This window comes from Nycticebus coucang, chromosome 17, assembly GCF_027406575.1.
Source record: "Nycticebus coucang isolate mNycCou1 chromosome 17, mNycCou1.pri, whole genome shotgun sequence".
NCBI classification, from domain to species: Eukaryota; Metazoa; Chordata; class Mammalia; order Primates; family Lorisidae; genus Nycticebus; species Nycticebus coucang.
Window position 1 is genome coordinate 87,382,768 of NC_069796.1, and position 12,465 is coordinate 87,395,232.

Below are 12,465 nucleotides of genomic sequence, written 5' to 3' on the forward strand. Positions count from 1 at the left end.
CTCTCTGAGTTCCCTGACACCTGTTGTCCTCACTCATTTACATGACTTGTCTGACCAGGGTAACAGCACTGGAAGGATGCTCTGAGAGCATGCCAAACCTGATGTATTAGTGATGTGAAAGCCAGGTCAGAGCCTGGGCGCCCCCCAGCCCCAATGCCAATAGTCCCTGCAGTTGTGAGGGCTGAAAATTGATTGAAAGTCAATCTCATGTCTGGCACATGGCTTACATCTATAATTCCAGCACATGGGGAGGCTGACATGAGAGAATCCCTTGAGCTCTGGAGTTTAAGACCAGCCTGCAAGAATGAGACCCCATCTCTACTAAAAATAGAGAAAATCAACCAGGTATTGTGGTGGGCACCTGAAGTTCCAGCTACTCAGGAGGCTGAGACAGGAAGATCACTTGAGCCCAGAAGTTTAAAGTTGCAGTGAGCGTGATAATGTCACTGTATTCTAGAAGGGGTGACCCAGCAAGAAAATGTGTGAAGAAAAAAAAAAAGGAGAAATTTTCTTGCAGTTGGAAGGAGAAGCCATGAAGTGTCTACAGAGCTTCTGCCTTCCCTCTGGAATAACCTGGGAGCTCCTCTACAAAGTTTTGGGCCAGGAGCAGGCATTTTCTACAGTGGGCCCTGGCACCAGCTTCTGGAGCACCTTCTGTGGGCCCTGCCGGTCTGGCCTCTGGACCCCAGAACTCTGCCTTGGAAAGGGAGCAAATGGCAGGATTGCAAGTAGGCCCCTTGAATTTGGGGAACTCGGTAGAGGAGGAAGGTGGGAAGGTCATGTGGAAGGAGTCCTGGGGACTTCTGTCTCTGCCCCACAGGTGGAGGAAATAGTGGAGGGAATCCTCCAATGGCTCAGGAGGAATCTGGAGCCTGGCACAAAGGAGGAGACCCTGCAGGCCATGTGCTCCCTGGCAGGCACCAACACCTGCACTGTCATCCCCATGCTGCTCAGCAAGACCCTGCCCTGGGACAGGTACTACTTCCCCAGCCTAGGACACATTCTGTGCCCAGGAAGGCCCCTGTGCCTGGCCCCAACCTAGAATAAAATTGCTCTGTAAGGACACTGTCTCTTTCCTTCTCTTCTCTTTGGTCCCAGCAAGCCTCATCGCCATGATCTCTGGCCGGTTCCTCTCTGGTCTCACTCCTTCTAGTCCCCAAGAACTAGCTCTTCATGGGCCTGAGATCAGAGTCATCCTAGAAGTGTGATCACCAGAGCCCATGACACTGTTGTCCCTGGGTCACACAGCACCACTCTGGCCCTGTGGAAGGCATTTGGCCCCCAGTGAGACACTGCTGTCCATGTCCTGCAGCTGCTCACTGACCTCCTGGAAATGAGCCACTACAGAGAAGACACAGGGGAGATGGACGCCCAGCCTGTGGCGGTCAGCACAAAAGAGGGGGCCTGGTGTGTCTTATTGAGGAGGTTGGGGTAGAGTTGCGGATAGTGGACCCTGGGAGGGGCAAAGAGCAGAGTGTTCACGTTGCAACCTGAGTGCGCACCTCTCAGGGCACTGTTTAATGTGAAGTGAGCAGAAGAGGAAGCAGAACATGTGAGGGTGGCAGGTGTGCGTGTTCAGTTTTTAGGTGTTTCTTCTAAGCCTGGGTCAGAGTGAGCCATGCCCACTGGGCAGTGACAGGGAAGGAGAGGGTGGGATTCCAGCCCAGGCTTTCAGGGTGAGGCCTTTCGTGATCCAGGCCTTGTCAATTCTGCTCCCTGCTCCCCAGGTGACATGTGTCTTGAGTGAGATGCTGTCAGGACCCCTGTGCCAAGCGGCCGTCCAGGAATTCTTACTACGGCTGTTGCTGGCTATGCTGCGTCATAACTGTGACTAAGCAAAATGCTCCCAGAAGATGGAGGGAGGCGCAGGCAGCCAGAGCCGGTCCTTTGACCCCACTAGCTAAGCCTCCTCTCCAGGTGGTGGAGAAATGCAGCAAGTCCAGTCCTGAGAGGTCTGAGGACTAGATGCTGATCTCTTAGGGATGGGAGGAAGGGACGAGCAGGACATGATGGGGGAGCGGAGGGTTGTGCCCTGGAGCATCCTCTCAGATTTCAGATTTCTCCTCACTCCTCTCATCACGTGCACTGTTCCACTGCTCACACCATGGCTCCTACCATGTTCGTAATTCTACATGTGAAGAGGGCAGTGCGATGGTAGATGACAGGTCCTAGTCACCCACTCCACACAGGCTTGGCCATGAGCATCAGCCTGGGTGGCGTCCTCACTAGCTGCACTGTCCACTGCAAGTCCCTGCTGGGATTCAGTCTCCTCAACTGGGAGATGGGGACGCTGCTCCTAAATCAGTGGCCGTTGTGCTGTTTTTCAACCTCAGAGTGTTTTATTCCAGTGAATCCCGGAATGAAAATGGAAACAAATGAAACAACAAAGGAGAGACACTCTGACGAGGTGGGTGTAGATGTCGAGAGTGACAGCGGGATTTGAAAGCCAGGGCACTAGGACATCCTGCAGTGTCTGTCATTGGACTCTGAGTGGATGGGCCATTGTGGACGGGCCCCAGACTGGGACTTCTTGTCAGCAGGAGAGCAAATCCCGCTACCAGAGCTGAGACTGCCTCTAGCTCACCAGCGCAGGGGTGCAGCCCCGGGCGTAGCACCCTGACCACCTGTTGTCCTTTTCTTTTCACTATCCTGATGGTGGTGGCCTTGAGGTGTGCCCTGGAGGTAGCGAAGCTGATGCTCCTGGCAGCTGCACATGGGGAAGTGGTGATCCATGCAAATGGGCATCACTGCTGGGACCTGCTGTTCAGTTCCATGTTTTTCTACATAGGGGTCATGGACCTGACTAGGTGCAGCCACTTCCCCGGTGCCCCTCATATCACCTTGACCTCTGACCCCAGCCTCCCAGGGCCCAGTATCCAAATACAGCAGCCTCGGAGCTTCCCTACCACGCCCAGCCCTCTGCTGTCCTGACTCCTCAGGCCTCACGTCTTCCGTGTGGGTGCAAACTGGCTCCTGACCCTTCCTCCATCCCCACCAACTGCTGGCTTCCCCTGCCCCATCCCAGCTCAATGGTGAGAGTGTGTGAACCCTCCCTTCTCCACTGACTCCTGAGCCCTGTTGACAAGTTGCTCCACAGTGTCGATGGGGGTAGGAAGATCCTGGCCAGGGCCTTCTATGTGTAGGTGAGAGCTGGGGAGAGCTCAACAGCTTGGGCCATCTACTTCCGGTAGCTAGGGACTGATTGCTAGTGGGATGTAGAGTAACTTGTCCCAGGAAGGAGAAAAAAAGAGAATCAAGCAACCTCAAAGGAGGTTCTCTTCCCTGGCACGTCAGGGGACTGGATCAAGTTGGTAAAGAGAGCTGGGAAGGGGGTTTGCGGTTCTGGTCCTCCCAGGTTGATTCACAGATCCCAGCGTGGGGCTCCATATTTAAGCCTTACCAGTGTTAGCCCCAGCCCTTCCCCAGAGTCTCCACTCCACATGACCAGATTTGCCACCTGTCACCTGGACACTGTCCTTGCCCTGGCAGGGGCCTGAGGGCAGGCTGAGGGAACACAGGGCCCCCATGATCTCCTCCATAACCGGGGTGTTCTTCCCTCAGCTCCTCTGGCACCTGTTTAGTGGCACACACCCTGGGACAAGTGTCTCTGTGCACTCTAACCCAGTGGCTCAAGGACCCCAGGTTCATCACGTAGGAAATCAGCCTCCAGGGAACCAGTAACCTGTCAGTGCACCCAGAAAATGTAAGAGTGCGGGGAGGGCCCAGTGGGACCACCTGGGAGTCCCTGAAAAATTTGCTCTTCCTCCATGACTCCCTCTGTTGCCCCAGGTATAGTCCACCCTACCCCCATCCTAGGGTGTCACAATACCCAGTGTGGAAGCCGACCCAACCGTGTGCTCAAGCTGCCCGAGCCCCTAAGCCAGCATGTCCTCTGCATGTCCAGCCCCTAGGTTTCAAACCTCTGTTTCTCTTAGGTGCCAAGACTGGAAAGCTTTAATTCCCATCACACCTTCCCAGGTCACACATGTTGTTTAGTATTTTAGTTCCACCTGCAATCACGTCTCCAAGTGTGGTCTTTGTACCCTCTCACCCACCACGACTTAGAATCACCGTGTTTGCACATCTCCCTCACCTGGCTTCTTACAAATCTTTCCTCCCTCTTACCGTCTGCTTCTGCCTCCCGTTCTGGTTCCTTTGAGAGGGTCTGAAACTAGTAAGCATTTGCATCTTTGTATGAAAATGTCTTTATTGGCTCAGCGCCTGTAGCTCAAGTGGCTAAGGTGCCAGCCATATACACCTGAGCTGGCGGGTTCGAATCCAGCCCAGGCCCGCCAAACAACAATGACCGCTGCAACCAAAAAATAGCCGGGGCATTGTGGCGGGCACGTGTAGTCCCAGCTACTTGGGAGGCGGAGGCAGGAGACTCGCTTGAGCCCAGGAGTTGGAGGTTGCTGTGAGCTGTGACGCCACGGCACTCTACCCAGGGGGACAGCTTGAGGCCCTGTCTCAAAAAAAAAAAAAAGAAAGAAAAAAGGAAAATATCTTTATTTCACCTCGTATTTGTCTTAAGTTGTTAGTAGGTTATGATGTAAACATTATGGTATTTCTCACTCTCAGTCTCTTTCCTTGTAGCGCTGGTTTTCTTCCACGTTGGCGGATCAGTGACGTGATTTCTGGCATTTGTATGTGGAGAGTCTAAGCGGATCCTCTGTGAAAGCAAAGCCTCTTACTGAATTCAGTGACCATGGAGGAGCATCCAGGGACAGGGGTCGCCTGGGTGTGCAATAGCTGTTCTCTTGACTCTAGGGCTCCCTGCCCTCCCTGGGTGATATGATACAGACACCCAGGGAGCCATCTTTTCTCCTTTTCCTGGACACCGCACTCCCTGCTCTGATGGGCTGTTCTGTGCCCTGCTACTTGGTAATTGATTAGGGGATGATGGGGATGGGGTGGAGGGAGAACCTGAACGGGATGTCTGGGATGATGGCCCCCTAACCAGCACCTGTTTGTTGCCCAGAATCATCTCCTTGTCCCTATGTTTGTGACCCCTAAGCTTAGAGCATTCAGGGGACTGTAATAACCTAATGTGTCAAACCAACAGCCTCCTCTGCTTGTTTACTCCACAGAAACGTCCCTGAGGGAGGAAGCCCAGAGGCACTAATTACCAGGAAAGAGAGGGGCCCAGGAGAGAAGAGGTCGGGAGCAAGAGAGCAGAAGTAGCTGAAGGAGCAGCAGTGACTATTTCTCCACGCTTCCTCTGAACTTTCAAAATGTGTCAGTAAGTAAATGTTTTATTAACTGTCTAGTATTATGTAACTGGCCACCAGCATTTTATTAATTTAAGTAGAAGGAAGAATAATGTTTTAACACCATTTGGAAAGATTCCAAAATAAAAGAAAGACTTCCTAGTTGCAACAGCTTGTCATTTGTGTGTGTGCATTTAATAGTAATAATAATATGTGTGGTATTTAGAGTAGTGATTCTTGGTTAAATTTACATAAATGCTATGATTTGTGAAAAATACTAACAAACTAGGCTGCAAAATTACATACATTTTCTAACGTGTCCTTCAATTTACACAATAAAAATTAGAGTAATTTAAATCGCCGTACAACCAACTTTTCTGGATTAAGGCTAGGGAGATGATACTCATCAACCAGATAGACATCTGGCATTTTAAAAAATCAGTTGAATTCAGTCAGTTAATATTTTCAGTCTAAAAACTGAAAAGCCAACCTAAGCATGGGCCTATCATATGACTCAGCAGTCATGTTACTAGGAATTTACCTGACTTATTAGAAAACCTACATCCACATATTAGTTTTGTTGATAATTGCCAAAAACTTGAAGCAGCCAGGATGTCTTTCAATAGGTAGATGGTTAAACAAATAGGTACATCCATACAATGAAATATTATCCAACGATTTAAAAGAAAAAGAGCTATCGAGCTATACAAAGACACGGGAGAACTTTAAGGGCTTAGGTCAAAGAAGGCAGTCTCTGCATGTGTTAAATTCCCCCAAGCAGTCTCTTGATTTGAAGGTGGAATCTTTAGAGCCAGCAGAAAGTCTTGATGTTGTGTCCATCACTAGCTCTTTTGCGTCCATCACTAGCTCTCCTATGAGCAATACGGGATTCAGGAGTCTTGCTATCTTTGTTGAATAGCACTAAAGGGTAGAGAGTTGAAGAGTAACAGGCAGAGAAAAAGACACTTCTGTCCTATACAGTAAGATATTTCTCAACTCAATGGAAAAGTAGAATGAGGAAATGAAAACCAAACGTGCCACCAGGCGAAGAGTAGTTTGTGAGGTTTTCCTCCTGGGGAGAATGTCTGTGTGTGCCCTTGTGTGTGTCTCAGACTTACTGTAGGTGTCTGCACAGATTATCATCCTGCACACACTGGCCTACACCGTAGAGAATATGAAGGAAGATCACAAATAACTATGCCTCTTACAAGCTCAACAATGTTCTCTGCTGACAAATAATTCTTTGTAAGTATGCCCAGGCAGAGATTTTTATAGTCACATGATTTTGTACATCTGGAATGTCAACAAGGATATTGATGGTCCAAATTAAGAGAAAGGAAAGAAAAATAAAAGTGGAATCTTTGTTTTCATCCATGTCATTGGTGGTTGTTGGGATGAACAGTAATGTCTGGAATATGTTCAGAAAGCGTATTGTGCAAGTAGAAAGTTCCTGTTTCACTTGAGAAATTGACACTTTGGCCACCTTACACACATTATCCAGAATTTTTTTTTTTTTTTTGAGACAGAGTCTTACTTTATTGCCCTTGTATCTCACAGCAAACGCAGACTCTTGGGCTCAAGTGATTCTCTTGCCTCAGCCTCCCGAGTAGCTGGGACTACAGGTGCTTGCCACAGCGCCCAGCTATTTTTAGACAGGGTCTTGCTCTTGCTCAGGCTGGTCTCAAATTCCTGAGCTTAGGAATTCCACCTGCCTTGGCCTCCAAGAGTGCTGGGATTACAGGTGTATGCTTATCCAGAGTATTTTTAAATTCAAAAGAATACATTATTTCTGGAGGTCTTCTACAAATTATAATGATTGTATCAGCCGGATGGGTGAGAACCTCATCTGTGGAGTTCTTTTGTGCAAATATTAATTAATAAGAGATTAGTATAGGTGATAAGCAGCAATGAATTACTCCTCAAAATCAAAACTAGTTTGAGAGGAAAGTCCTGACTATTACATCACTTAAGATAATTTTCTTGGTAATGTTTCTAGAAAAGAAGTCAAAGATCAAAAATGAACAAAAATTACTAAAGTATCCAGGTGCAGTGGCTCAAGCCTGTAATCCCAGCACTCTGGGAGGCCAAGGTGGGTGATTTGCCTGCGCTCACAGTTGGAGACTGTCTCTGAAAACTAGGCAGGCATTGTGGTGGGCACCTGTAGTCCTAGCTTCTTGGGAGGCTGAGACAAAAAAAAAAAAAAAAAAAAAAAGGAAAGAAAAAAGCTAAAATAGAAATAAATTATCTATCTTAATCAATTAATGCAGACTTGTGTTTCTGGCTACAATAGAGTAATTTTGGAAGAACATTACTGCCACCAAGAGGAGCTAAAAAAATAAACCCAAAAATTATTCAGGGCAATTGTAGATGGTGAAGACTTGAAAAGCCAAGCTCAGACAGTGGAGGGAACTGCATAGCAGTGGACCAGTGAGTTATGAACAACTTTCCCCCATAGGAGCATGTCAGTCATCGACACGAGGCCGGAGAATAATAGACGTATATACAGAGGACCTCTTCCAATGGGCAGGGAGGTCAGCAGCGTTCTTGGTTCTCTCGTGGGCTAAAGAGACAAAAGTGGACATTAGGCTTCCGCGATAACCAGGACTTGAAAATCCCAAAGGATAAGGTGGCCCAGAGAAATAATTTAGGCTCTCCCTTGAGACGCTGGCCACATTCTCCCAGTGCACAGGGCAAGAGACCAAAAATCGAAACAGAAAGTCACAGAACATTTGAGAAAGTTTGCTATTTCCATAGTGTGCAGGAGTCAGATTTTGAGTTCAATATTTACGCAGGAGAAGAGGCTTAATAAAGACAAACTAGAGACTTGTATTATAATCTTGGGGGACTACACCATGGCAGCAGGTTGTTCCGAAAGAAGAGCCTTAAAAACTTTCACCCAGTTTTGATTTGGGGATCGTCCCAGTTATCTATTGTGTGTGGTGCTTATGCTTTGGGTGTCATATCTAAGAAAACATTGCCTTCTCATGAAGATTTACTTTTGTGTTTTTCTTCTGATAGTTTTATGGTTTTAATGCTTTAGTTTATTTCTATGGTACAATTAGAGTTAAATTTTCACATGGTGAAAGATAAGGGTCCAATTTCATTCTTTGCATGCAAATATGCACTTTTCTCATGTTGAAAAAGCTATTCTTTCCCCCATTGAATTGTTCTGAAATTTGACAAAAGTCTATTGACTATTTCTGGACCCTCCATTCTATTCTGTTGGTCTCTATGTCTGAGTGCCACACTGTCTTGATCATTGTAGACAATTTGTAGTAAATTTTGAAGTAAAATATTATGAGTATTCCAAATTTATTATTTTTCAAGATTATTTTGGCTATTTTGAGTTTACATGTAAATTTTATGATCATCTTGTCAATTTCTATTAAGAAGCCAGCTAGGATTCTGATAGGGATTGCATTCAATCTGTAGATCAATTTGGGGGCAGCATTGCCATTTTAGTAGAGCAGATCTGCCAATCCATGAATGTGGGATGTGTTCCCATTTATTTAGATATTCTCTAATATATTTTAGCAATGTTTTATAATTTTCAATGTATTATACAAATCTTGCATCCATTTGCCTGTAGATGTCCAATTACTTCAACACCAGTTGGTTGAATTTATTCCTTGGGTATTTAATTTTTTGGATAATTTTATAAATAAAATTGTTGATTTCCTTTTTGGATTATTCATTTCTGGTGTATAGAGACACAACCGATTTTGTGTGTTGATCACATAACCTGCAACTTTGCTATATTTGTTTATTAGCTCTAGAAGTTCTTTGTGGATTCTCTGCAATTTTCCATATATAGGATCGTGCCATCTGTGAATAGAGATGTTTGACTTTTGTCCAATTTGTATGTCTTTTATGTGTTCTTCTCAATTAATTTCTCTAGAATTTGCAGTGCAATGTTGAACGGCAGGGTGAAAGTCTTTTTCATGTGGATATCCAGTTTTCTCAGCACCATTTATTGAATAGGGATTCTTTCCCCCAGTGTATGTTCTTGTTTGGTTTATCAAAGATTAGGTGTCTGTAAGATGTTAGTTTTGTCTCCTGGTTTTCTATTCAGTTCCAGATGTCTATGTCTCTATTTTTGTACTAATACCATGCTGTTTTAATCCCTATGGCTTTATAGTACAGCCTAAAGTCTGGTAGGCTGATGCTTCTAACTTTGTGTTTATTACTAAGAATTGCTATATGGGGTGTTTTCTGGTTCCATACAAAATGAAGACTTACTTTTTCCAAGTCTTGAAAGTATGATGTTGGTATTTTAATAGGGATGGCATTGAATCTGTAGATTGCTTTGGGAAGTATAGACATTTTGAAAATGTTGATTTTTCCCAGCCATGAGCATGGTATATTCTTTTATTTGTTAATATCTTGTGCTATTTCTTCTCTTAGCATTTCTTAATTACCTTTATAGAGGTCCTTTACCTCTTTTGTGAGGTTTATTCCTAGGTATTTCATTGTCTTTGAAGCTATTGAGAAGAGAATTGCGTCCTTAATTAGCTTCTCATCCTGGCTGTTATTGGCATATACAATGGCTACTGATTTGTGGACCTAGATTTTATAACCTGAGATGTTACTGTACTTTTTGATCATTTCCAGGAGTCATGTGGTTGAGTCTTTGGGGTTCTCTAAGTATAAGATCATATCATCAGCAAAGAGGGAGAGTTTGACCTCCTCTGGTCCCATTTGGATGCCCCTTATTTCCTTGTCTTGCCTAATTGTATTGGCTAGAACTTCCAGCACTGTGTTGAATAGTAGTGGTGATAGAGGACAACCTTGTCTTCTTCCAGTTCTGAGTGGGAAAGCTTTCAGTTTTACTCCATTAAGTAAAATATTAGCTGTGGGTTTGTTATAGATAGCTTTGATCAGTTTGGGAAAAGTGCTGTCAATGCCTATATTCTTCAGAGTTCTAATTAGAAAAGGATGCTGAATTTTATTGAATACTTTTTCTGCATCTATTGAGAGGATCATATGGTCTTTGTTTTTGCTTCTGTTGATATGGTGAATTGCATTTATGGATTTGCATATGTTAAACCAGCCTTGCATCCCTGGAATGAAACCTACTTGATCATGATGTATGAGTTTTTTAAATTAATTAATTTTTTTGTTGCAGTTTTGGCCAGGGTTGGGTTCGAAAGTATATGGCACTGGTGCCCCACTCCCTGAGCCTTGGTATATGGGACGGGTGCCCCACTCCCTGAGCCACAGGCACCACCCGATGTATGAGTTTTTTAATAATAAGCTTTAATCTATTGGCTAGGATTTTATTGAAATTTTTTGCATCTATGTTCATTAGTGAAATTGATCTGAAGTTCTCCTTTTTACTTGGATCTTCTCCTGGTTTTGATATCAGGGTGATTGCTTCATAGACCATGATGGGGAAGATTCCTTCCTCCTCCATTTTTTGAATAATTTCTGCCGTATGGTTATAAGCTCTTCTTTGAAGATTTGATAGAATTCTGGTATGAAGCCATGTGGACCAGTGAATTTTTTTGTTGGGAGATTTTTTATTGTTTGTTTGATCTCAGTGCTTGAAATTGGTCTTTTCAGTAGATCTGTTTCTTCTTGATTAAGTCTAGGGAGGGGGCGTGATTCCAAGTATTGATCCATTTCCTCCTCATTGCCAAATTTCTGGGTATAGAGTTTCTTATAGTATTCCGAGATCATCTCTTGTATCTCTGTGGCATCTGTTGTTATTTCTCCTTTATCATTTCTGTTTGAGATTACTAGAGATTTTACTTTTTCATTTCTAGTTAGTCTGGCCAAAGGTTTATCTATTTTATTTACATTTAAAAAAAACAATTTTTTGTTTTGTTAATTTTCTGAATGATTTTTTTTATTTTCCATTTCATTAATCTCTGATTATTTTTGACTATTTCTTTTCTTTTCTTCTGCTGAGTTTAGGATTAGATTGTTTTTCTTTTTCCAATTCCATAAGATGGTTTGTGAGTGTGCTGATGCACTCACTTTTTGATTTTCGAAGATAGGCATCTAGAGCAATAAATTTTCCTCTCAGGACTGCTTTTGCTATATCCCACAGGTTTTGATAACTTGTGCCTTTGTTGTTGTTATATTCGAGAAAATTAACAGATTCCTCTTTTACCTCTTCCTGAACCCAACTATCATTCAGCATAAAGTTGTTTAGTTTCCAAGACTTTGTGTGGGGATGGATATTTTTGTTGGAGTTGGGCTTTATTATTATAGCCTTGTGGTCTAAGAAAAGACATAGTATAATTTCTATCCCTTTGTGCTGAGGTTTGATTTATATCCTAGGATGTGATCTATTTTGGAGTATTTGCCATAAACCGATGAGAAAAAAATGTATATTCTTTTGTTTTGGGATGGTGTGTTCTGTATATGTTGATTCATCCCATTTGTTCTAGGGACATGTTTAAGTTCTTTGTATCCTTGTTTAGTTTCTGTTTAAAGGATCCATTCAGTTCTGGCTGAAGGGTGTTGAAGTCCCCAACTATTAAGGTGTTATGGGATGTCATATTGCTCAGACCCCTCAAGGCCTGTTTCATATATCTGGGAGCATTTAAGTTAGGTGCATAAACGTTTAAAATTGAGATGTCTTCTTATTGTTTTGTTTTTTTGATCATTTTTTTCTTTCTTTCTTTTTTTTTTTTTTGTAGAGACAGAGTCTCACTGTACTGCCCTCGGGTAGAGGTGCCGTGGCGTCACACGGCTCACAGCAACCTCTAACTCTTGGGCTTATGTGATTCTCTTGCCTCAGCCTCCCGAGCAGCTGGGACTACAGGCGCCTGCCACAACGCCCGGCTATTTTTTTTTTTTTTTGGGTTGCAGTTTGGCCAGGGCTGGGTATGAACCCGCCACCCTCGGCATATGGGGCCGGCACCCTACTCACTGAGCCACAGGTACTGCCCCATTTTTTTCTTTCTTAACTAAAGTTGCTTTGAATCTGCTTGTATCTGAGAATAAGATTGCAGCCCCTCCTTTCCTCTGATTTCCTTTTGCTTGAAACATTGTTTTCCATTCCTTAACCATGAGTCTTGATTTGTCCTTCAGGGCTGGGCATGTCTTCTGAAGACAGCATATGAATGGCTTTTTTTTTTTTTATCCAATCAGCCAGCCTGTGCTTCCCTGCCTGTGCTTCATCAGTGGGGAATTCAATCCATTGACATTTATTAAGAGTATCAATGAGTGTGGTGAAATTCTATTCATCTTATTATGAAATAGTTTGTTTGTAGATTTATCCTTTGTGCCATTGTGGAAGTTACTCTCT